Below are 27,236 nucleotides of genomic sequence, written 5' to 3' on the forward strand. Positions count from 1 at the left end.
TCCCCCTACCATAAATAATCCTCCTTTACCTTTTCAAAAAATAAAAAATAAAACAATGCAGAAAATCAATTTTATTCCCAAGATAAGTTATTTCACAAAGTGCACTATACCCCCAGCAAATGATCCACTCGTTCATTACACTTCAGTTTGCCTCACCAAATGCCTTTGGTCCTCGCTCTTGTGATTTACCACCTTCACTACTAGATTCAGATCTACCTTGCCTTGTCGTTCACAAAAAGATGAAGCCCAAATGTCAATGGGCCTCTAACCATACTGCACACCTTAACACACTTCAATTGCATCACACCATCTTTGAAGTCCTTAGCCTGTATTCACGGTCAAAGAGCAACCTAGCATCAAAGCCAAATACCCTCTGCGTAAGGAATCAAACAATGCATGATGAAGTGCCCAAATAATGCTCTATACTAGTGGTTCTCAACCTTTTGACATTTATGGACCCCTAAGTAATTTCTGAAACCCAAGGACCCTCACTGAATTACAGGAGTCAAGGGACCCCACTGAATTATTACTGGAAGCAGTGGACCCCAGGACTCAGGATTTTCAATGATTTGAACCACAAAAGGATACAGAAAAAACAAACAAATATCCATCAAGCAAATAACAAAATGCTGAAATATTTAGAAACTTTTTTTTGTGTTTTTATATATTTTTTTTTTAAATCAAACTTTTAATGGAAAGGTTGGAGTTTTCCTAAATTCAATTGAGGTCAATCATCATCCATACTGCATTCTGTTTGTTGCACTTGACTATTCCCACAAAATCAATCTGATGATACCAACTCATTTTTAGCCTCCATTTTAAAAAGAATTCACATTTACCGAAAGGTTTATAATTTTGATTTTTACATTTTGAGTCTATATTTACATTGACTTTAGAAAATCTGTAAAGAAAATTGAACTTTATAAGCAGCCGTGGAGCACTGAATAGGCTGCCTGGACTCGCAGGGGTCCCCGGACCACAGCTTAAGAACCACTGCTCTACACCGGTATTACCTCACTCTAAGATGCTAAACATTATGAACTGTCCTGTCGCCAAAATCAGCATCTCCATCAAAAAACGGACTTCTTGAAGATTGCTAAGGGGTGACACCCAACTGTTAAGCTTTGTCCATGGGCTAGTGTTCTTTGGCATTCGCACAGAGCAGTTTGCAGTACAGGACTCTTCGTAAGTCTTAGGAACCTTCTACGAATTGGTTCGATGTTTCCCTTACAGATCCAATTCTGATTCAGTTTGCAGACGTTAAAGAGACTCTCTCTTTTAGTGGAGTATCATCATTTAATGAGTAGTGAATCGGACAGGCAAAACCGGACGGATGTACCTGAATTGCTCGTTAACATTCTTGATATGCATGTTCACAGCTAATGTAAACGTGCAATCTTGAGTGCCAAAAGCAAGTGCTGTTGGGTGCCTTCACAGTCAGTTAAAAGCGTATTTGGAATATGTTGCAGTGATGGTCCCAGTTCTATATTAGTGCGTTCGGTTTTCAGCTGTGCCGGACCTAGCATATATTTTAACTGGCAACAATCAATTAGGTAAAGCACTAGCCAAACATCTAACTATATATATATTTTTTTTTTTGACTCAGTGTGCTTATAAGAAATTAATAGTGTGTGAGAAATATATTAACCGTGCAACCACTGCTAGTCCTCTGGGGAGGAGTGCGGCACATGTAAATCCACAGCACTACCTGCTATGAACAGATGATTACAGGGGGAAGTAATACTTTTCATTCATAGCATCTGTGGCTGTAGATATCCATGCTCTGCATACATTGTAAAATAACCCCCACAAAATGGTCACTAACTAACAGATGTTTGGAAAAGTATTTTTAAAACTGCTAAGCCAACTGGATCTTGCTAGCGGGCAAGCACATCCACATAGCAATGCTTTGTTAAAGTGTGTGGCGTTCACCAAATAGCAGGGATAGGATAGGGATATTTCCTAGAAAGGCTAGTGTAGGCGCCTTTATTCGGCCTAGAGTTCACACTTGGGAGCACTGGTAGAGTGTGCTTAGCCTTAAAAGGAATATCCTACTTACCAGTATGCATCTGTTCTTGGCATGTAGAGCTGCAGAGTTGTACACTTTGCATAGATCGCCATCTGGTGTTGGGCCCGGATGTTTGCAGTTTGTTTTTGTTCTTGGACAGTCTTTGGAAGTCACGAGTTCGGTGACTCCTCCTTCGGTCCGTACAGCGCATGGGCTTCGGAACCATCCTCAGATTGTTTTTCGCCAGCAGGGAAATGATGGAGCGTAGTGATAACAGTGAGAAACCCATGTGTGTTGTATCTAAATAAGATAGACTGGAACGGATACAGGTAGCCGGGGAGGCGGGTGGGCGTGTACAACTCTGCAGCTCTACATGCCAAGAACAGATGCATACTGGTAAGTAGCATATTCCGTTCGAGGCATATGAGCTGCAGATTGTACACTTTGCATAGATTATATAGCAGTACCCAGCCCTAGCGGCGACCACCGGTATCCGTTGCAGCGGTTTGAAATAGTGTCTTTAGTACAGCCTGGCCCACACTAGCCTGTTGCTTGGAATGCACGTCTACACAGTAATGTTTTGTGAAGGTGTGCGGAGTTGACCATGTGGCTGCTTTGCAGATGTCATCTAAGGGTATGTTCCCTAGAAAAGCCATAGAAGCCCCTATCTTTCTTGTAGAGTGGGCTTTAGGTGGAACAGATAATGTTCTTTTTGCCTTGTGATAGCAAATTTGTATGCACTTTACAATCCACCTAGCTATCCCTGATTTAGAGATGGGGTTGCCTTTATGCGGTGGAGAGAAGGAGACAAACAACTGTTTAGTCTTCCTGAAAGGTTGCGTTCTTTGCATGTAGTACAGTAAAGCCCTCTTAACATCAAGTGTATGTAGAGCCCTTTCCGCAACAGATTGAGGTTGCGAGAAAAAGACAGGTAATTCCACCGATTGATTAAGATGGAAGGGGGAAATGACCTTGGGCAGAAATTTTGGATTTGTACGAAGTATCACCTTGCTGTGAAGTATCTGTAAAAAGGGTTCTTGTATAGTGAACGCTTGTATTTCACTAACCCTTCTAAGGGAAGTGATAGCTACGAGGAAAGCTGTTTTCCAGGTGAGGAACTGTAGCTCACATTTATGCATTGGTTCAAAAGGCGGACCCATTAGCCTTGTAAGAACTACATTTAGATTCCATACAGGGGAAGGTGGTGCCCTGGGCGGAATTACTCGTTTAAGGCCTTCCATAAAGGCTTTAATAGCGGGCACTCTGAACAGTGATAAATGCTGTCTGTTTTGCAGGTAAGCAGCAATCGCTGCTAGGTGTAGGCGTATGGAAGAATATGCCAGGTTACACCTTTGAAGATGGAGTAGATAGCATATGATGTGTTGTATGGATGCATCTAAAGGGTTGATTGTGTTGTTACGGCAGTAAACAACAAATCTCTTCAACTTTGCGGCATAGCATGCTTGAGTGGTAGGACGTCTGGCTTCCTTGATAATGTTCATGCAGTCAGGGGGAAGGTTAAGGTACCCAAATTCTAAGATTTCAGGAGCCAGATCGCAAGGTTGAGCTGAGCTGGGTCCGGGTGTCTGATTTCTCCATGGTTCTGAGTTAGGAGGCATGGGGACAGGTGCAGTTTTTGATGTGGTACCACTGATAGCTGTAATAGTGTGGTGTACCACGGCTGCCTGGTCCATGTTGGGGCTACCAGAATGAGTGTGAGGGAGTGCTGTTGTAGCTTCCTGACCACTAATGGAATTAGTGGGAGAGGTGGAAAGGCGTATGCAAATTTGCCTGACCAGTTCATCCATATCGCATTGCCTTTGGACAATGGGTGTGGGTATCTGGCGGCGAAGCTTGGGCATTTTTTGTTTTCGTGGGTGGCGAAGAGGTCTATCTGAGGATGCCCCCACTTGCGGAAGAATGGGTGAAGAACTCGTGGATGCAGTTCCCATTCGTGTATTTGTTGCGTTTGTCTGCTGAGCAGATCTGCCATGGTGTTTTGTATGCCTGGGACGTGTTGTGCCAGGAGAAAGATGTTTTGTGGAATTGCCCATCTCCATATGCTCTGTGCTAAGCGGGAGAGCTGGGGAGAGTGTGTCCCCCCCCGTTTTTGAATACAATACATTGCAGTCATATTGTCTGTGCGAATGAGGACTGATTTGGCTGAAATCTGTTTCTGAAAGGATTTTAGGGCTAGAAAGATCGCCAATAGCTCCAGATGGTTGATGTGGAGCGACTTTTGCTGTGGCGTCCATAGACCTTGCATTGTGAGGTGTAGGAGGTGCGCTCCCCAGCCGGAGAGCGATGCGTCCGCTGTTAGAATCACCTGAGGAACCGGGTCCAGGAACGGCCACCCTTTGGAAAGGTTTGTGGTGTTCCACCACTGCAGAGAGTGATGGGTGCGGCCGTCCACCAACACCAGATCCGTCAGCTGTCCCTGGACCTGGTTCCACTGCCGTGCTAGGCACTCTTGGAGTGGACGCATGTGGAGTCTTGCATGGGGCACTATGAAACTGCAAGATGCCATCATCCCTATTAGTTTCATGAACACTCTTGCTGGGAGAGAGTGCTGAGCAATGAATGTTTGGCGCAAGGCTTGTATGCTTGCGATCCTGGCTGAATTGGGATAGGCTATACCCTTGGAGGTGTCTATAGTGGCCCCGAGATATTGCTTTGTGTGAGATGGTATGAGGTGGGACTTTTGGTAGTTCACCGTGAAGCCTAGCTGGTGGAGCAGTTGGATGGTGCTGTTTGTATGTTGCACGCATTGGTCGTAGGACGCGGCTTTTATCAGCCAGTCGTCTAAGTAAGGGAAGACGTGAATGTGTTGGAGTCTGAGGTGTACTGCTACTACCGCTAGGCATTTGGTAAACACCCGTGGTGCGGTTGTGAGCCCGAAGGGGAGAACCGTGAATTGGTAATGCTGACCGTCCACCACAAACCTGAGGTACTTCCTGTGAGAAGGGTGTATTGGAATATGAAAGTATGCGTCTTTCAAATCCAAGGTAGTGAGAAAGTCTCCCTGACAGAGGAGTGGGAGGACTTGTTGGAGGGTGACCATGTGGAAATGGTCCGAATGTATGTATGCATTTAGAGGCCGGAGGTCTAGAATGGGCCGCAGGGTCCCGTCTTTTTTCGGTATTAGAAAGTACAGAGAGTAGACCGCTAAATTTTGCTGATTGACGGGGACTTGCTCTATAGCATGTTTTTGTAGGAGGGAGATCACCTCCTATTTGAGCAGTGTGGAATGTTCCTGTGACATTGTATGGTGCCTTGGTGGAATATTGGGTGGGGTAGATGTCAGTTCGAGACAGTACCCTGACCGAATGATTTGGGTCACCCATTTGTCCGATGTTATGGAGTCCCAGGTGTGAATAAAGTTTTGTAGTCTGCCCCCGACCGGAGTGGAATGGTCTGGGGGGAGCGAGGGGAAGTCATTGTGTGGGCGGTGTGGCAGAACGGGTGGTGTTGGTTTTGCGTTATATACTGACTTAAGCAGGAAGGGGTTCCAAACTTACAGGGGGGGGCTGAGAGGAAAAAAGGAAGAGGAGGAGTACACCCTCCCAGGTTATACACTGTTCTACCAACAAGTACTCCCCACCACTAACTCAGAGGTGAAATTATGAGTTAGATTTGAACAGACCTAGAATTTCAGATGTTACGACCCCTCAATGAAGATTGGAAATAAACACCACTACTCAGTGGGGAAGGAGGCAACTCCTTTTGTTTTATATTCCCTCACACACCCTAGTGGTGTCATGCTTCATCATCGGGACACCTCGACCCCTATAAGTCGAGGTGGGCTCGACCATATCTCAGGGAGCTCTTATGAAGATGTTTTTGGCCAGGGGGATAAAGATTAAAAGCCACAGCAGTTCCCAGTATCCCTTTTATTCTTGGAACTGTCAGTGGTGAAAATAAAATACAATGTTAGGGTCAAAATGGGATATTATGGTCCTAAGACCCTATAGCCAACATGTTTCAGTCCTGCTGGGCCCCATAAAGGGTGCTTGTTGGAAACAGCCCACTCCCACTCCGCAGGGTGGTGGTGGACTCCCCGAACACACTGGGGTAGCTTGGCTCGAGTGGTCAGGAAACAGGCACAGTGCTAAGCATACAATATACCCATACAATAACCATGCGTGCATCCGTTCCAAAAACGACTCTACACCGTAAAAATTATGAAAATATTCTTTCTTTATCTTTTTCTCTTAGTTGCTGATTGGAAAAATAAATAGGTCAATCACAATATACAAGTTTCAATTAGTGCAGGTCAAATAAATATTGGCTGTTTGATGAAATAAATAGGGGTGATCATAAATAACAGGGCATAAATACAAGTGCAATATATACAGACAATTAAATACTTTGAGGCAATAAATACTGTACCAATAAATATTGTACACCAACAAGTCCTGTGGACCTATAAATATAGTGCAGCAATAAATAGGTAAAAACCCAATAAATACAGTATCCCCAATAAATAATTAAAAGTATACCGCAACCCTCATATAATCAGATGACACTTCAATTCTTAAGGGCTGATATGGCCCAGGCACAGCTTGTAGGGTTGTGGAAGGCTTGAGGGGGGCTACTCCCTGGCTGGGACAAGGCTGAGGCCTAATCTGAGGTAGATCCAAGGGGGGTATACCAGTGCCCTGGCTTTCTCTCTCCACACAACCTCTCTAGGTTAGTCCCAGTTCACCCCAGGCACAGTCAGGTGGGTTTCAGCACCTCCCTAGCCCCTTAGAGTAGTCTCTCAGGTCTCCACAGGGCCTTAGGCGCCCTCTACTCCACTTACTGCCCTTTTTCTGATGTTCCGACGCCGCTGGAGTCGTGTCGACGCCGTGAGGCGGTTCCGGTTCGGTCTCGGCGGCCTCGGCACAATGTCAGTTCTTTGACGACGCCGGCAGGCGGTTCCGGTCCGATGTCGGTGGCCTCGGTTCGATCTCGACCTCCGATTCGACGGCGTCGGGCAGTCTCTTCACGATGTCGACTTCGGGCGGCTCCGGTCCGATGGCGCTCTCGGCTCCGATGACGTCGGCCGGCCTGGCCTCGATGTCGACTTCCGGCGACTCCGGGGTGCGATCCTCACCCCCGACCTCCGGTGCTCCTCCACACAGGTTCCGGGCGACTCCGGAGTGCGATCCTCACTCCCGACCTCCGGTGCTCCTCTACCTCGGTCTCTGACGACTCCGGAGGGCAGACTTCACTCCTCCGATGACGCCGCTCGCTCGACCTCGGTTCACTTCCTCCTCGACCTCTGGTATTCCTCACGACCTCCGTCGGCGCCCTCTCACGACCTCAGGCGGCTCCGGGTACGACGTCTGCTACTTCAGTCAGCGCCGCTTCTCCACCTCGGGCTCCAGGTCTTCAGGCTACTCGACGCCGGACTCCAGGGAAACCAGTTCTCAGGTCAGAATCTTGCTGTTTTCTTGGTTCTAAGGCCTGTTCCTGCTGTCCAGGTCCTTAGGATAAGTTTCTTCTGTCTTCTTCCCACACAGGGCTATAGGCTGGGATCCATCAGTAGGGACAAGTATCAAGGGTGGGTTTATGGACCCCACTCCAGGCACAAGTTTCCACCCCTGCTGCTTCACTCCTTCCTCCTTCACTGTTGTGCTCCTCTCTCTTCACCAGTCAGGTGCCAACTGCCAGCTCCAACTGCCAACTGCCTCTCTTATCCTCCCAACATTCTAAACGGTCTCCAACTGTCACAGAGTTCTGGAATCTCCTGGAATGTTCTGGAAGGTGCTGGTAGGTTCCAGTGGATGCTGGTGATGTCACAGGTGGCCACCATCTTGTGCTCCAGGCCCTCAGACAGAAGTTTCAGGGGTAGCTAAAATGGCTCCCTGAATCTGTAGCAACACGAAAAAGTCTGGTGGTTCCCAAAAAGGAAAAATTCAAACAGGGTTTGAGGCAAAAGTGGGACAAAATAAATAATGATGAGGAGGGACCACCCAAAGGGCTGACAGGTCTAACACGCGTCCCCCCCAGCTGAAAGTGGGGAGAGCTACCCAACCCCTTGGGAGTTCTCATCACTAAGGCGGAAATACCTTGAGAGACCGTCTGCATTGGCGTGGTCCACTCCAGGCCGATGTTCCACCTGAAAGTCCATCCCCTGAAGGATAAAAATAGACCACCACAACAACTTGGGATTCTCCCCCTTCATCTGCATCAGCCAACGAAGGGGTCTGTGGTCGGTCTGAACCAGGAAGTGCGAGCCAAACAGGTATGGCCGCAACTTCTTCAGAGCCCATACCACTGCAAAGGCTTCACGCTCTATTGCACTCCACTTCTGTTCCCTGGGAAGTAGTCTCCTGGATAGGAAGACCACGGGTTGATCCAGACCCTCTTCGTTGAGTTGCGATAACACTGCCCCAATGCCATGTTCTGATGCATCTGTCTGGACAATGAACTTCTTGGAAAAGTCTGGGGCCCTTAAGACCGGGGCCTCGCACATGGCTTTCTTCAATTTCTCAAAGGCTTGCTGACAAGCCTCCGTCCAGACTACCCGTCGAGGTTGTTTCTTGGACGTGAGCTCCGTGAGAGGGGCTACGATGGTACCGTACCCCTTCACGAAGCGGCGATAGTATCCCGTGAGGCCCAAAAATGCTCGGACCTCAGTCTGTGTCTTGGGGGGTTCCCAGGCCATGATGGCCTCGATCTTCGCCTGGAGGGGTTGCACCGTTCCCCTACCCACCAAGTGTCCAAGGTACACTACCGACCCCTGCCCGATCTGGCACTTGCTGGCCTTGATCGTCAATCCAGCTTGTCTCAGGGCCTGGAGAACAGCTTGCAGGTGACGCAAGTGATCCTCCCAGCTGTTACTGAAGACGGCTATGTCATCCAGATAAGCAGCAGAGAAACTCTCCATTCCGGTGAGGATCTGGTTTACCAGGCGCTGAAACGTGGCAGGTGCGTTCTTGAGCCCAAAGGGCATCACACAGAACTGGTAGTGGCCATTGGGCGTGGAGAAGGCTGACCTTTCCCTTGCTCCATCAGTCAAAGAGATCTGCCAGTACCCTGAAGTAAGGTCAAAGGTACTTAAATATTGGGCAGCTCCCAGCCGGTCAATCAATTCATCCGCCCTAGGGATCGGATGAGCATCAGTTTTTGTCACTGAATTCAGTCCCCGGTAGTCCACACAGAACCTCAGTTCTGGTTGGGCACCCGGTGGTGCAGCTTTCGGTACTAACACCACCGGACTGGACCAGGGGCTGCTAGAAGGTTCAATCACTCCTAGCTCCAGCATCTTAGTGACTTCACTATGAATGCTGGCCTTCACCTTGTCTGACATCCGGTAGATCTTGGACTTCACAGGTGGGCTGTCTCCTGTGTCCACGTCATGGACGCACAGGTGAGTCCTACCCGGGACAAGGGAGAACAACGCAGAGTACTGCCCCAGGGCCTGGCGACAGTCCTCCTGCTGTTCAGGAGTTAGAGATGGGGAGAGAATCACTCCCTCCACCGACCCATCCTTTTCCTGAGACGCAAACAGATCAGGGAGAGGCTCGCTTTCCACGTCCTCTCCTCCGTCAGTCACCATCATCAAGATGACTTCGGGCCTCTCGTGGTGGGGTTTGAGGCGGTTGGCATGCAGCACCCGCAGGGGCTGACGAGGGGTCTTCAGGTCCACCAAGTAGGTAGCCTTACCCTTCTTCTCCAACACCTCAAAGGGTCCTGACCAGCGATCCTGGAGGGCACTAAGCTCTCCTGGTTCGATCACCCACACCTTCTGGCCAGGCTCCAACTCCACCGGGTGAGCGTTGTGGTCATACCACGCCTTCATCACTGCTTGGCTGGCTTCCAAGTTGTCAGAAGCTTGCTTCCACAACTTAGCCATTTGGCTCCGGAAGGCCAGCATGTAGCTCACCACATCCTGGGGGAGCTTTCTGGGAGTTCTTTCCCATCCGTCTCTCACCAGGTTAAGAGGTCCGCGTACAGGGTGCCCATACAGAAGCTCGAAGGGGCTGAAGCCCACTCCCTTCTGTGGCACTTCCCTGTATGAAAAAAGTAAACAGGGTAGGAGGACGTCCCATTTCCTCCGCAGGCTTTCAGGCAGACTTCTGATCATGCCTTTTAAGGTTTTGTTAAACCTTTCCACTAGACCATTGGTCTGGGGGTGGTAAGGAGTTGTGAACCGGTAGGTCACTCCACACTCCTTCCACATTGCCCGCATATATGCTGACATGAAGTTGGTCCCCCTGTCGGACACAACTTCCTTGGGAAAACCCACTCGGGTAAAGATTCCCATCAGGGCCCTAGCCACAACAGGTGCTGTTATGGTCCTCAGAGGTATTGCCTCTGGGTACCGTGTGGCATGATCCACCAGAACCAGGATAAACCTGTGACCAGCTGTAGTTGGTGGATCTAATGGACCCACAATGTCGATGCCCACCCTTTCAAAGGGGGTGCTAACGACAGGAAGTGGTTCCAGGGGAGCTTTCAGCTTCACCCCTGTTTTCCCACTGGCTTGGCAAGACACACATGTCCGGCAGTAGGTATCGGACGACACTTTCATCTGAGGCCAATAAAAGTGTGGGACAAGACGGGCGAAGGTCTTGTCTTGCCCCAGGTGTCCTGCCAATGGTATCTCGTGAGCCAACTCCAGAAGGAAGGCTCGATAACGTTGAGGAACTACCAAGGCTCGTGACGATCCATGTAGGGGTGCCTTGGGTTCACTGTAGAGGAGGCCATCCTCCCAGTAAACACTGTAGTTCCCTTCAACGTTCCCTGCTGCCTGGGCTTCGGCCTGTCGCCTCAGCCCCTCAAGGGTAGGGCACTCCCTCTGGCCCTGGCAGAATTCCTCCCTGGACGGGCCTCCCTCCACGTGCCACTCGGCCGGGATGGGTAAGTCCTCCAGGTTGGTAACGTCCCCCTCCGCAGACTCCTGGCCCACCACCTCCGGTGGCCTATCCGTCCTACGGGGTGGAGACGCCGAGGCAGGCTCCTCCTGTCCTCGGTTCTTCCCTTGACTGGCAGCTGGCTGGGCCTTTGTTCCAGGCTCCAGCCGGAATGAACTCCCTCTTCGGGTAGTCGCGGACCTTGTGCTAACACAGGCCCAGTCAGGTGTACCCAGCATCTCGGTGTGAGTCCGGTATTCCACCTCCTTCCAAGCGTTGTGCTCCATGTCATTGCCCAGCAGACAATCGACTGGCACGGCAGGGCTTACGGCAACTCGAAGTGAACCTGCAACCCCCCCCCATTCAAAGGGAACCTCGGCCACGGGATAGTGACCTGTTCTGCCGTCAGCCATCGCGGCTGGGTGGAGTACATCGGGAACTACCTGCTCTGGAGACACCAGCTGGCTACGCACCATAGTCATACTGGCTCCTGTGTCTCTCAGAGCCTCCCCTCTTTGGCCGTTGATGGTGATCCACTGCCCATACTTTGCGGTATTTGCGGGCACCTGAATCTTAGGAACCATCTCCCGTTCTCCCAGGGACACTAGAGTGACACCCGCCCACTCCCTTCCCTTAGTTAAGGGCATCTCCTCCCCGAGCACTACACTAGCTACTCCGGGGGGCTTTCCTCCAGTGGGAGGGGGTGATCGTTTCTGACACTTCGGATCTCCTTTATAGTGTCCAACGCCACCGCACTCGTAGCAATGGACAACCCTTGGCTGCTGACTCTGGCCAGGATTAGGGTTTCTGGGTGGGTTAGCCTTAGAGGTGAATCCTGTTCCCTTCCCTTGGAAGTTATTTTGGGGGCCTTTGGAGAACTCCTTTTTCTTTTCCCCTCCCTCTTTCTTCTGGGGGGCGCCCTGTCCGGCCTTTTGAGTATCCCCTCCAGTCCCCCTTGTGGACACCCGGGTACTAGCCCAAATGTCCGCCTCCTCAGCAAGCTTCCGGGGGCTGGTCAGCTTGCTATCCACCAGGTGTTGCCGCAGTTCAGGGAAACATTTCTCGAGTAGGTGTTCCTTCAGTACTAGGTCAAACAGCTCCTCGTAGTTCCTTACTTCACTGCCCTGAATCCAACCTTCCAGTGCCTTCTTTGCATAGTCCAGGAAGTCCACCCAATTCTGTGTGCCCAGTTTGTGACTACCCCTGAACTTCTGTCTGTACTTTTCAGGTGTTAGTCCAAACTTTCTGATGAGCGCCAGTTTCATGGTGGGGTAGTGGGTCTGCTCATCCTCTTCGAGGGCCAATAAAGCATCCCTACCAGCTGGAGGCATGTACTTATACAATCCCCCTCCCCAGTACTTCACTGGAACCCCATGGGCCCTCAACGAGACCTCATAGGCTGCTAGCCACTTGGCGATGTCATCACCCACCCCATAGCTAGCTACTATGTCCCTTGGCAGGTAAGGTTTGGGTTCCCTGGTGGACTCTTGGATTTGGCTGCCACCATTAGGAACAGTTGGTGCCCCAATTCTTAAGATCTGAAGCTCTATCTCTTTCAGTCTTATCTCATGAGCCATCTTCTGTTTCTCCGTCTCATGAGCCAACCTCTGTTCCTCCTTCTCCTTCTCCAGCTTTGCTAAATCCCATGTGAGCTGTCTTTTCTCTCTCCGATCTGCTAACTCCACGCTGGATAAGCCCCCGCTAGAGACAGTGCTGCCCTTCCTAGAAAGTGTCCTGGGCCCTGCTGACAGGTTCCCCACCTCAGGTTGGTACATCTCAGCCCCCTCGGGGTCAGGCTCTCCATCCCTGTCTTCCTCCTCAGCCTTGCTTTCTCGGCGTGCCTCCCCCCAAGCCCTTAAGCTGGTTTGGAGTGCACCCTTCTTTGCTCCTGGGGGACAGTACACCCCCTCCCGCTGGCAAAACTCCCTGAGTTGGGCCACAGTGTACGTTTCTAGATTCTCTAGTACAAACTCCATCTTGCCCACTCAGGTTAGAGGACAGGTTTTGTGCAGTAACAATGCAGGGGGGTACCTTTAATAATACCTCCTCCCACCACCAGAGTAAATTTGGAAAAAACAAAAACCCACAATTAGGAAGGCCGCTCTTGAGAAAACTCCCGGTGTAGGCCTATGGACTACCCACAGTTATTGTTGAGTATGCGTAGGCACAGCTCTATCCCACCGCTGCCACCAATTTATGTTGGAAACAGCCCACTCCCACTCCGCAGGGTGGTGGTGGACTCCCCGAACACACTGGGGTAGCTTGGCTCGAGTGGTCAGGAAACAGGCACAGTGCTAAGCATACAATATACCCATACAATAACCATGCGTGCATCCGTTCCAAAAACGACTCTACACCGTAAAAATTATGAAAATATTCTTTCTTTATCTTTTTCTCTTAGTTGCTGATTGGAAAAATAAATAGGTCAATCACAATATACAAGTTTCAATTAGTGCAGGTCAAATAAATATTGGCTGTTTGATGAAATAAATAGGGGTGATCATAAATAACAGGGCATAAATACAAGTGCAATATATACAGACAATTAAATACTTTGAGGCAATAAATACTGTACCAATAAATATTGTACACCAACAAGTCCTGTGGACCTATAAATATAGTGCAGCAATAAATAGGTAAAAACCCAATAAATACAGTATCCCCAATAAATAATTAAAAGTATACCGCAACCCTCATATAATCAGATGACACTTCAATTCTTAAGGGCTGATATGGCCCAGGCACAGCTTGTAGGGTTGTGGAAGGCTTGAGGGGGGCTACTCCCTGGCTGGGACAAGGCTGAGGCCTAATCTGAGGTAGATCCAAGGGGGGTATACCAGTGCCCTGGCTTTCTCTCTCCACACAACCTCTCTAGGTTAGTCCCAGTTCACCCCAGGCACAGTCAGGTGGGTTTCAGCACCTCCCTAGCCCCTTAGAGTAGTCTCTCAGGTCTCCACAGGGCCTTAGGCGCCCTCTACTCCACTTACTGCCCTTTTTCTGATGTTCCGACGCCGCTGGAGTCGTGTCGACGCCGTGAGGCGGTTCCGGTTCGGTCTCGGCGGCCTCGGCACAATGTCAGTTCTTTGACGACGCCGGCAGGCGGTTCCGGTCCGATGTCGGTGGCCTCGGTTCGATCTCGACCTCCGATTCGACGGCGTCGGGCAGTCTCTTCACGATGTCGACTTCGGGCGGCTCCGGTCCGATGGCGCTCTCGGCTCCGATGACGTCGGCCGGCCTGGCCTCGATGTCGACTTCCGGCGACTCCGGGGTGCGATCCTCACCCCCGACCTCCGGTGCTCCTCCACACAGGTTCCGGGCGACTCCGGAGTGCGATCCTCACTCCCGACCTCCGGTGCTCCTCTACCTCGGTCTCTGACGACTCCGGAGGGCAGACTTCACTCCTCCGATGACGCCGCTCGCTCGACCTCGGTTCACTTCCTCCTCGACCTCTGGTATTCCTCACGACCTCCGTCGGCGCCCTCTCACGACCTCAGGCGGCTCCGGGTACGACGTCTGCTACTTCAGTCAGCGCCGCTTCTCCACCTCGGGCTCCAGGTCTTCAGGCTACTCGACGCCGGACTCCAGGGAAACCAGTTCTCAGGTCAGAATCTTGCTGTTTTCTTGGTTCTAAGGCCTGTTCCTGCTGTCCAGGTCCTTAGGATAAGTTTCTTCTGTCTTCTTCCCACACAGGGCTATAGGCTGGGATCCATCAGTAGGGACAAGTATCAAGGGTGGGTTTATGGACCCCACTCCAGGCACAAGTTTCCACCCCTGCTGCTTCACTCCTTCCTCCTTCACTGTTGTGCTCCTCTCTCTTCACCAGTCAGGTGCCAACTGCCAGCTCCAACTGCCAACTGCCTCTCTTATCCTCCCAACATTCTAAACGGTCTCCAACTGTCACAGAGTTCTGGAATCTCCTGGAATGTTCTGGAAGGTGCTGGTAGGTTCCAGTGGATGCTGGTGATGTCACAGGTGGCCACCATCTTGTGCTCCAGGCCCTCAGACAGAAGTTTCAGGGGTAGCTAAAATGGCTCCCTGAATCTGTAGCAACACGAAAAAGTCTGGTGGTTCCCAAAAAGGAAAAATTCAAACAGGGTTTGAGGCAAAAGTGGGACAAAATAAATAATGATGAGGAGGGACCACCCAAAGGGCTGACAGGTCTAACAGTGCTGGACTTTCTTCAGGGCGGAAAAAGTGCCCCCTGGATCAGATCTAGGCAGAAGAATTCCCTGCACTATTCGGGATAAGGGCGACTAACGCTCCTCATCAATTGTCATAGACTAATTAGTCTTGTATTTCACTCCCTCTAGGTAGAGAAACAAGGAGACAAAAGAAAAAGGGGGGGAAAAAAAGAAAAAGACACCACATATAATTACATATGGAGTTCCAGGAAAGTTCATGTCTGCAGACGTGCGTTTCAACTCAATCAAGGTGAAAACAACAGACACTTCCGGGTGGTGGGTGAAAAAACACTCTGATTTTTTCACACGTTCTTATTTGTGTGTTACCCGGTTTTTTTGTGGCGGCTGTATGCCGCATCCTAACTCCTTTTATTCAAAGGTGTAAGTCTATATAATGTACTAGCACCCGTGTAGTCCTCTAGTGAAAAAACTATAAAATGTGCAGGAAAATCGCCGTGGTTATTTATATACATATATATATATATCTCTGTACATATAACATGATCGCGTGATGACATGCTCACCATTCGCGCTCTTACATACGTATATACTTTCTCTCTCTCTCATACATGTATTCTTACCCCGTTTTTTGAGGGGTATCAACTCCAAGTGGAAGACTACCGTAACTGGGGTAGCCCTGTAGTCAAACACTTCGTGATCGTAAGCGTAAGTATCATTGCCCCAATGAGATGTGAATATCCCCGTTAGTCATGAAGGGATGGTCATCAAGTGAGCGTACATATAGAGACACACACAAAAACATAGACAAAAAACAAAGTTCGTTTAGAGTAATGTTCGGTGCTGGATCCCACGAGGGGACCAGCTCTATTCTCATACCTTAGCGTTGTGGTCATTCATCAGCATTTTACTCACGCCATCAAGGGTCCTGCCCCTCGTCACAACCTATTCGGTGGTGGTTCCACTGCTTGGGGTGATGTTCCGTTTCTTTTGGACGCTTTTAGTAACCACTTTGCTACTGACTGTTGCCCCGCCTACTTCCGTATCCTGTCTCTGGATCTGTCGACTATCACCGAGACTCATGGGAAATGTAGTTGCGGGCTTGGTGCGTGTCTGGTGATACTTTCTTTGAGAATTATTTCAAACAAAACTTTATCAATATACTGATGTGTGTTTGCCGATTTTTAATGTGACTACGTATTCTCATGTCTATTTCACCTTCATGTTTCAGAGGCGATATAGCCGGCACAATAGCCGGCGTAATTACCGGTTACAACTACAAATGATCAGTGTAAACCCATATGCCTGAACTGTCTGACGAGAGATTGTAATCTCAATATGTCTTGAGCTACTCGGATTTGGGAGTCTGGTTAAAAAATCGGAGATGTGGGATATCCGATATCCATAGGGGACCACCACCTAGTTCTCAGACGATCTGCTCAAGAGACTAGTTGTTGGATCAATATTTTAATATCTTTGAGACACAACCCCCGCACAACCCAACCTGTTCGCGTCGTTGGAGGCGCAAAGGCTATTGGTCTTAAAATAAAGATAGATAAACGGGTGATCTAGCCATTGGTTGCTGCAGGGCAAAAACATTCAGTCTCTAGCATCCATAATTTTTGGTTTAAAGGCAGGGTATGACTATATCTATGAGATTTGAATGTGGGGTTATGTTCAGTTGTGCTATTCATACTGAATATTATCTCTGAGTGAGTTGGTTCCACGGTATTGAGTCGTTTAATCCAATAATATGGGTTTTGAGTCTATATACCCATCGTTGTTCACGTTCTAGTAGGGTTTTGGACATGTCGCCGTCCCCATTAACTTTCTCAATGATTGTCCACCACAAATCTGAATCTGTGTGTTTTTGTTCTATGTAATGTGCAGTCAATTTGGTAGACGTAATAGCCCTTCTGATCGTGCTCCTATGCTCACATATACGCACTTTGATTTTTCTTCCTGTCATTCCCACATACATAAGTTGGCAGGGGCATTTTATCAGATAGATGACATTATCTGTATTGCAATTCGTGTGTGATCGCTGTTCCCACGGGTATGACATTCCCAGATCTATTTCTCTAGTCTGTGCTGTAAATGGGCAAACCACGCATGTACCGCATGGGTAATGTCCAGTGACCATCGGTAGATTCCATAGTGTTGTCTGTTTTCTGGATTGTGTTTTAGGTTTCTTAAAATCTGTATGAACGAGAGAATCCCTCAGACTTTTGTTCCGTTTAAAAGAGAACATTGGCTTCTCATATTTCAGTTGATTGGATGTAAGAACTGTCCACTTTTTGTTGATAATCTTCTTAATCTCGTTGGACGATCTGTTATAGGTGGTAACGCATATGAGAGCATCTGGCTCTTCTTTTTCGTATGTCTCAAGTAGGGCCTCTCTGGGTGTATTACGAGATCGTTTCTTCGCACTTTCAACAATCCTTCTGGGGTATGATCTTGCATATAGTCTCTTTGCCAGATTATCTGCTTCCACTTTGTATTCATCCAGATCGGCACAGTTTCTGCGTATATGCAAAAATTGGCCTATTGGGAGATTTTCCCTGAGTGATCGGGGATGTGCGCTATTGAAAAGGAGTAAGCTGTTTTTATCAGTGGGTTTGGAAAATAAAGAACTTGTAATTCCCCCATTCTTTGCGCTTAACTTTACATCTAGGAAAGATATCTGATTTTGGTTTGATGTCATAGTAAATTTCAAATGTGGGTTGAGTTGGTTGACCCATGTATGGAAATTGGTCAGTGTGTTTGTATTGCCTTCCCAAATTATCAAGATATCGTCTATATACCGCCACCACCCTTTTATATTCTTGGTATATGGGTTGGTGGTCCATATGTGTTCCTCCTCTAGATGTCCTACATAGAGACATGCTATGCTGGGAGCAAATGTGCTCCCCATAGATGTACCGTGTGTTTGCAGGTATAGATGGTCCTCGAATCTGAAAAAGTTCTCTTTCAATGCCAGACTCATGAGTGTGATAACCCAGCTTATAGGTGCATCCCAGGTCCATTCTCCTTGCCGTAGATATGCTTCAATCACTCTGATGCTCTCATCTTGTGGAATGCTGGTGTATAATGCTTCAACATCCAGACATACCAAAATGTTCTGTATTGGATCGTACGTGACATCCCGAAGGACGTTCAATAGATGTTTTGTGTCTTGGATGTAGGATTTTATTTGGGTCACCAGAGGACGGAGAAACCAATCTGTGTACTTAGACAGTGGTTCCAAAAGAGAACCTATCCCTGACACAATGGGTCTCCCTGGTGGGGGTATTCTTCCTTTATGGATTTTGGGTATTGTGTAGAATATGGGTGTTCTAGGATCATCACAGTTCAGGAAATCCTGCTCCTTCTTGTTTATCCACTTTTGTTTCAATGCCTCTGTTGTAAGAGTGTTTATGGTTTTCTTGAGTCGAGCTGTAGGATCTCTGTGGATGGGTTTGTAAAATTTGGTATCTGCTAACAGGTTGATACAGGCTGATCTATATGCTGAAACGCTCTGTATCACTGTTGCTCCACCTTTGTCAGCTGGTTTAATAACCACATCGGGTCTTGTGCTTAGTTCTTTTAGAGCTATTCGTTCTTTCTTGCTCATGTTGTCGAAACCTCCACCTCGCGTGGATAGATTTTCAATCTCATTCGATACTGCATCTTCAAAAGCTAATACTTCCGGGGGCATCATTGAGGATGGAGGGAAGAAAGTGGACTTCGTCCGTAACGATGTGTACCTATGGTCTTCAATCGGTCGCTCAGTTGACGCAAAAAATGTTTTTAATCTTATCTTCCGAAAGAATTCGCTTAACTCGCATCTTATCTTGAATTTATCAAGATTTGTGGTCGGTACAAAACCAAGGCCTTTATTCAAGACTTCGCTTTCTTCTGTCGTTAAAGTGATATCGGTAAGATTCACTATTAGTCCCGGGATGTGCTTGTCCCTGCCACTGGTCCCTTCATCATGCTCCGTGTGTTCATGGAGGAGCTGTTGTCTTCCCATTGTACCTGTTTTGCTCCATTGTTTCGTCTGCCACGTCTCCCTCTTCTTCCGCCCTGTCCCAAAAAACGGTTCTGGTTGAAATTGGGCTGGAAGTAAGGTCCCATCTGAAAGTGTTGTGGTCCTTGGAATGGCGGTGGTCCTTGGTTTTTTGTCTATGTTTTTGTGTGTGTCTCTATATGTACGCTCACTTGATGACCATCCCTTCATGACTAACAGGGATATTCACATCTCATTGGGGCAATGATACGCTTACGATCACGAAGTGTTTGACTACAGGGCTACCCCAGTTACGGTAGTCTTCCACTTGGAGTTGATACCCCTCAAAAAACGGGGTAAGAATACATGTATGAGAGAGAGAGAAAGTATATACGTATGTAAGAGCGCGAATGGCGAGCATGTCATCACGCAATCATGTTATATGTACAGAGATATATACATCTCATTCGGATGTGGGGACAAGCGGCATGTGAGGTGCAGGCTTACCTTTGAGAAAGGTCTATGTTAGACTGAAACGCGTCAGGACTGCCATGCTGTTTTCATAAGTAATGAATTAATTTGACAATCCGGCAAATTACGAGTGCGGCTCACCTTCTTTCCATGTGGGGAGAATTGTGTTGATGTGTTTTCGGCTTGGTCCTGCCGAGGAGCGACGCACCACCAACAAGAGCGCCACCATTGCCCATCCTGGACCGGCTCTGTTGCTCGTGAAAACGTACTAGGGCAATGAGGTGCCGCCGAAGACCGGCTTCGGTATTGGACCCGTTCCAGCCTTGAAAACTGGGCTCGGATGCGGGGTAATGAATGCGGATTATTGGGAACTACTAATCAAGCAGAGTGATCTATGCAAACAGCAAAAAAAGCACCGCCCACTGGAGGGAATTACAAAAAGACTGCCGGTTGGAACCACATGCCCCAGAATGCAATATAAAAATGAACCACTGGAGGTTGCAATTATAAAAGCGGACATTCGGATGTGGGGACAAGCGGCATGTGAGGTGCAGGCTTACCTTTGAGAAAGGTCTATGTTAGACTGAAACGCGTCAGGACTGCCATGCTGTTTTCATAAGTAATGAATTAAATTGACAATCCGGCAAATTACGAGTGCGGCTCACCTTCTTTCCATGTGGGGAGAATTGTGTTGATGTGTTTTCGGCTTGGTCCTGCCGAGGAGCGACGCACCACCAACAAGAGCGCCACCATTGCCCATCCTGGACCGGCTCTGTTGCTCGTGAAAACGTACTAGGGCAATGAGGTGCCGCCGAAGACCGGCTTCGGTATTGGACCCGTTCCAGCCTTGAAAAGTGGGCTCGGATGCGGGGTAATGAATGCGGATTATTGGGAACTACTAATCAAGCAGAGTGATCTATGCAAACAGCAAAAAAAGCACCGCCCACTGGAGGGAATTACAAAAAGACTGCCGGTTGGAACCACATGCCCCAGAATGCAATATAAAAATGAACCACTGGAGGTTGCAATTATAAAAGCGGACATTCGGATGTGGGGACAAGCGGCATGTGAGGTGCAGGCTTACCTTTGAGAAAGGTCTATGTTAGACAAACGCGTCAGGACTGCCATGCTGTTTTCATAAGTAATGAATTAAATTGACAATCCGGCAAATTACGAGTGCGGCTCACCTTCTTGCCATGTGGGGAGAATTGTGTTGATGTGTTTTCGGCTTGGTCCTGCCGAGGAGCGACGCACCACCAACAAGAGCGCCACCATTGCCCATCCTGGACCGGCTCTGTTGCTCGTGAAAACGTACTAGGGCAATGAGGTGCCGCCGAAGACCGGCTTCGGTATTGGACCCGTTCCAGCCTTGAAAACTGGGCTCGGATGCGGGGTAATGAATGTGGATTATTGGGAACTACTAATCAAGCAGAGTGATCTATGCAAACAGCAAAAAAAGCACCGCCCACTGGAGGGAATTACAAAAAGACTGCCGGTTGGAACCACATGCCCCAGAATGCAATATAAAAATGAACCACTGGAGGTTGCAATTATAAAAGCGGACATTCGGATGTGGGGACAAGCGGCATGTGAGGTGCAGGCTTACCTTTGAGAAAGGTCTATGTTAGACTGAAACGCGTCAGGACTGCCATGCTGTTTTCATAAGTAATGAATTAAATTGACAATCCGGCAAATTACGAGTGCGGCTCACCTTCTTTCCATGTGGAGAGAATTGTGTTGATGTGTTTTCGGCTTGGTCCTGCCGAGGAGCGACGCACCACCAACAAGAGCGCCACCATTGCCCATCCTGGACCGGCTCTGTTGCTCGTGAAAACGTACTAGGGCAATGAGGTGCCGCCGAAGACCGGCTTCGGTATTGGACCCGTTCCAGCCTTGAAAACTGGGCTCGGATGCGGGGTAATGAATGCGGATTATTGGGAACTACTAATCAAGTAGAGTGATCTATGCAAACAGCAAAAAAAGCACCGCCCACTGGAGGGAATTACAAAAAGACTGCCGGTTAGAACCACATGCCCCAGAATGCAATATAAAAATGAACCACTGGAGGTTGCAATTATAAAAGCGGACATTCGGATGTGGGGACAAGCGGCATGTGAGGTGCAGGCTTACCTTTGAGAAAGGTCTATGTTAGACTGAAACGCGTCAGGACTGCCATGCTGTTTTCATAAGTAATGAATTAAATTGACAATCCGGCAAATTACGAGTGCGGCTCACCTTCTTTCCATGTGGGGAGAATTGTGTTGATGTGTTTTCGGCTTGGTCCTGCCGAGGAGCGACGCACCACCAACAAGAGCGCCACCATTGCCCATCCTGGACCGGCTCTGTTGCTCGTGAAAACGTACTAGGGCAATGAGGTGCCGCCGAAGACCGGCTTCGGTATTGGACCCGTTCCAGCCTTGAAAAGTGGGCTCGGATGCGGGGTAATGAATGCGGATTATTGGGAACTACTAATCAAGCAGAGTGATCTATGCAAACAGCAAAAAAAGCACCGCCCACTGGAGGGAATTACAAAAAGACTGCCGGTTGGAACCACATGCCCCAGAATGCAATATAAAAATGAACCACTGGAGGTTGCAATTATAAAAGCGGACATTCGGATGTGGGGACAAGCGGCATGTGAGGTGCAGGCTTACCTTTGAGAAAGGTCTATGTTAGACTGAAACGCGTCAGGACTGCCATGCTGTTTTCATAAGTAATGAATTAAATTGACAATCCGGCAAATTACGAGTGCGGCTCACCTTCTTGCCATGTGGGGAGAATTGTGTTGATGTGTTTTCGGCTTGGTCCTGCCGAGGAGCGACGCACCACCAACAAGAGCGCCACCATTGCCCATCCTGGACCGGCTCTGTTGCTCGTGAAAACGTACTAGGGCAATGAGGTGCCGCCGAAGACCGGCTTCGGTATTGGACCCGTTCCAGCCTTGAAAACTGGGCTCGGATGCGGGGTAATGAATGTGGATTATTGGGAACTACTAATCAAGCAGAGTGATCTATGCAAACAGCAAAAAAAGCACCGCCCACTGGAGGGAATTACAAAAAGACTGCCGGTTGGAACCACATGCCCCAGAATGCAATATAAAAATGAACCACTGGAGGTTGCAATTATAAAAGCGGACATTCGGATGTGGGGACAAGCGGCATGTGAGGTGCAGGCTTACCTTTGAGAAAGGTCTATGTTAGACTGAAACGCGTCAGGACTGCCATGCTGTTTTCATAAGTAATGAATTAAATTGACAATCCGGCAAATTACGAGTGCGGCTCACCTTCTTTCCATGTGGGGAGAATTGTGTTGAAGAGATATATATATATATATGTATATAAATAACCACGGCGATTTTCCCGCACATTTTATAGTTTTTTCACTAGAGGACTACACGGGTGCTAGTACATTATATAGACTTACACCTTTGAATAAAAGTAGTTAGGATGCGGCATACAGCCGCCACAAAAAAAACGGGTAACACACAAATAAGAACGTGTGAGAAAATCAGAGTGTTTTTTCACCCACCACCCGGAAGTGTCTGTTGTTTTCACCTTGATTGAGCTGAAACGCACGTCTGCAGACATGAACTTTCCTGGAACTCCATATGTAATTATATGTGGTGTCTTTTTTCCCCCCCCTTTTTCTTTTGTCTCCTTGTTTCTCTACCTAGAGGGAGTGAAATACAAGACTAATTAGTCTATGACAATTGATGAGGAGCGTTAGTCGCCCTTATCCCGAATAGTGCAGGGAATTCTTCTGCCTAGATCTGATCCAGGGGGCACTTTATCCGCCCTGAAGAAAGTCCAGCACCCTTTATGGGGCCCAGCAGGACTGAAACATGTTGGCTATAGGGTCTTAGGACCATAATATCCCATTTTGACCCTAACATTGTATTTTATTTTCACCACTGACAGTTCCAAGAATAAAAGGGATACTGGGAAATGCTGTGGCTTTTAATCTTTATCCCCCTGGCCAAAAACATCTTCATAAGAGCTCCCTGAGATATGGTCGAGCCCACCTCGACTTATAGGGGTCCAGGTGTCCCGATGATGAAGCATGACACCACTAGGGTGTGTGAGAGAATATAAAACAAACTGTGTTGGTTTTGCCCATGCCCTTATTGTTGTTGCCCCTGTATCCACCTCTTTGGTAGCCCTTTGAGAAGGTATTTTGAGGAGGGGACTTGTAGGAGGTAGAGGCACTATCGGTGGAGTAACCTCTGCCTGTGCTACGAAAGGACGAACGCCGAAAGGAGCGTCTAGAGGTTTGGGATTGTAATGCCCCCATAGACTTTGCTGTGTCCATGTCCTTTTTCATTTTTTCTAATGCTTCGTCCACCTTTGGACCAAATAGGTGTTGTTGGTCAAAGGGGTGATTTAGTATGGATGCCTGGACTTCTGGCTTAAACCCTGAGATCCTGAGCTAGGCATGGCGGCGAAGCAGGACACTAGTATTTATAGCTCTAGAAGCAGTGTCCGCTGCGTCGAGGGCACATTTAATGGAGGTGTTAGTAATGAGCTTACCCTCCTGTATTAGGTCATGAGCTCTACGTTTGTGTTTCTCTGGGAGGTGTTGCATAAGAGCCTCTAGCTCATCGTAGTGTGCTCTATCATAGCGCGCAAGCAGCGCCTGTGTATTCGCAATACGCCAAATGTTTGCGGCTTGCGAGGCAGTGCGTTTACCAGACGCATCTAAGAGTTTTGACTCTTTATCTGGCGGAGGAGCCTCACCTGATGACTGAGTTGGCTCGCTTTCTAGCTGTGGACACAACTAGTGAATCTAAAGGAGCAGGTCCTTTAATGTATGCAGGATCTGTGGGGGCTGCCTTGTACTTTTTTTCTATTCTGGGGTTTAAGACCCTGGCCCTGACTGGGTCCTTGAACACCTTTGCTGCATGTTTGGTAACACCATTAAGCATGGGCAGGATGGCTGTAGCTTTATCCTGAATATCGAACGTATACAGTAAGAAATCTTCCTCAACTGGTTCGCTATGTAGTTCTACCCCATGATAGTGTGCTGCTCGCTGCACTAAGTGGTGAAACCCTAGTGAGTCCTCCGGGGGAGATGGCCTGGATGGGTAGAGGTCATCCTGAGGCACATCTGGTATGTCGGGGTTTTGGTAATCCTCCCATGGGTCTGGGGTCCCTGGGGGTGTGGGGTCCATCGGGGCGTCCGCTGGATCATAATCTGGATCCCCGTAATCCGGTTCTGGGGATGGGGTTGGGGAGTGATGAGGCAAGGGTGGCGGAGACCTGGGAGAGAGAGGAGGTGGAGGAGGTGGAGGAGGTGTAGGAGGTGGTGGGGAGGGCACTCTGAGAGGAGATGTGGCAGAGTCCTTCCGTTTTGGCGGTGGAGGAGGAGCTGGTGTGTCAAGACGTCTTTTCTTGATAGACTAAATCAAGAGCCCAGTCTTTGGATCCTTCGTTAAGGTTTTTTGAGAAGGATCAGGTGTAAATAGTTCCATTGGCACCGAATCGTCCGCTGGCGCCGGTGTTTTCGGAGCCGAGGACTTGGGTGGTTTCTCTGCGCCATGCTTTTTCGGAACCTCCGGTTTTTTCGGTGTCGAGGTAGGCTTCGGCGCGGGAGCGTCGGTGCCGAGGGATTTATGCTTGTGTTTTGTCGGCACCGAGAATCCAGGCTTCGGCACCGGTGGCTTCGGAGCCGAGCTGGTTGTCACTTTCTTCAGTGCCGAGCGGTGTTTATCGGCACCAGGAGTAGGCTGGCTCGAGCCTGAGCTGCCGTGAGACTTGTGATGCTTCGACACCGGGCCCGAAGGTGGGGTGATAGAAGCTGCATGTTTGGTTTTCCCTAGGCCCGGAGGCGAAGGTGTAACCGGAGTCTCTTTGGATATGGGCGCGGGGGTGGGAGGGGGTAGAGTACTCACGACCCTCTGCGCCGATGTGATGTCCTCCAGGTCGGAGTCGTCGGCCTCGGAAGCGCTGACGATATCTTCCTCCTGCTCGGTGTGTTGTTGCCCCGAAGCTCCGGTGTCGTCTCCGAAGATGTCCGGTGGAGCCGAGGTCGATGAGTGCGCCATGGTGCGTCGAGCTCTTCGATCCCGGATGGTCTTTTTCGATCGAAAAGACTTGCAGGCGGGGCAGTCTCGAGCCTCGTGTTCGGGAGAGAGGCAAAGGTTACACACCTGATGGAGGTCGGTGTGGGGAAATTTAGACCCACATTTTAGGCACTTTTTGAACGGAGTCCTTTCCATCGGCCGGGACCGGAGTCGAGGAGGGCCCGAAGGCCGGTGCCGATGAGTGGAATCGAGAAAGTGCATCTAAGAGAGATGAAGAAGATGAAGAATCTCTATGGACAAGGATTTTCCGTCGAGGCTGGAACTGGAAAAGTTCGAAGCCGGAGCACGAAGTATCACATCCGAGCCCGATGGCGGAAAAAAACAATCTGAGGATGGAGCCGAAGCCCATGCGCATTACGGACCGAAGGAGGAGTCACCGAACTCGTGACTTCCAAAGACTGTCCAAGAACAAAAACAAACTGCAAACATCCGGGCCCAACACCAGATGGCGATCTATGCAAAGTGTACAATCTGCAGCTCATATGCCTCGAACTATCATTTACTGATACATTTAGCTATCCATTTGGCAATGCCTCCTTTGGAAATAGCAGATCCTTTGCGAATGAGGAAAGGCTACAAAAAGTTGATTAGACTTTCTGAATGGCTTAGTTGTATCAACATATTACACAAAGGCTCTTTTAGCATCAAGAGTGCAAAGTGCCCCTTTCAACTACAGACCTTGGCTGTTAGAAAAAATATGGGTAGCTAAATAGTTGATATGAAAATGATGAGAAAACCGTAGGCTGGAATTTAGGGTTTGTGTGAAGAACTACCCTAACTCTACAACCTGAATGCATGATTCCTGAATTCTTAGAGATGGAGCTCAATAATGAGCTTAGGGGAAATGATTCATATGAGGAAAGACACACATCAAGATACATTTTGCAATACACATAAATGCAGAGGCTCAAAAGGAGGGCCCATAAGTCATGAGAGTGCCACATTTAAGTTCTATACAGGAGCAGGAGGCATTTTTAGAGGGATATTTCTTTCTAACTCTTCCAAGAAGGCTTTAATGACCAGTACCCTGAAAATAGGGAAATGCTGTCTGTTTTGAAGGAATGCTGCAACAGCAGTGATATGTAGTTGAATGGATATGTTAGCTATGCTTGGGATATAAAGGTGCATTAGGTATGAAATCACATCATGCACAGAAACTGCAAATATCTCTATCTGTTAAGGTTAAGGAAAACAGTAGGACATAACCTTTTCCACTTGGCAGAGGAGCAAGCCAGAGTAGTGGGTTTCCTTGCCTCCTGCGAAATTACTATGCAATCCTATGGAATTCTAAGGTATTCGAGCTCTAGGTACTCAGGTGACAAATTGCTATACTGAGGTGTTTGTGATTCGGGTGTTTGAGGCGCCCCTGATGCGGAGTGAGACAGTCCTGCCTTAGTGGGAGCTTCTGGTGAAAGCTGACTGACATTACTAGAAGCACTGAGTACCATAGATGTCTTGCCTAAGTTGTTGCACCTTGAATTTGAGCCATGGTCACATGCTATATCTTCTTGACGACATATGGGATGAGAGAAAGAGGAGAAAAAGCGTAAGCCAATATCTCTGACTAACTGATTTAGAACGCATTGTCTCTGGAATGGGGGTGTGGATATCTGGTGATGAAGTTTTGGCAATTTGTGTTTTTGGGAGTGGCGAACAGGTCTAATATGGGAGTCCCCCAAAGGTGGAAGTACTTTTGGAGGACTTATGG

At 48.6% G+C, this 27,236-nt stretch overlaps 1 protein-coding gene across 1 annotated transcript in view; it reads right to left on the reverse strand.

The window, feature by feature from the left end:
• LOC146867969 (uncharacterized) overlaps positions 1–27,236 on the reverse strand; it is a 503,249-nt gene that overhangs the window by 98,922 nt on the left and 377,091 nt on the right. The gene's annotated exons all lie outside the window — the stretch shown is intronic.

The sequence above is a fragment of the Triturus cristatus genome, chromosome 1_2, assembly GCF_964204655.1.
Source record: "Triturus cristatus chromosome 1_2, aTriCri1.1, whole genome shotgun sequence".
Taxonomy (NCBI): domain Eukaryota; kingdom Metazoa; phylum Chordata; class Amphibia; order Caudata; family Salamandridae; genus Triturus; species Triturus cristatus.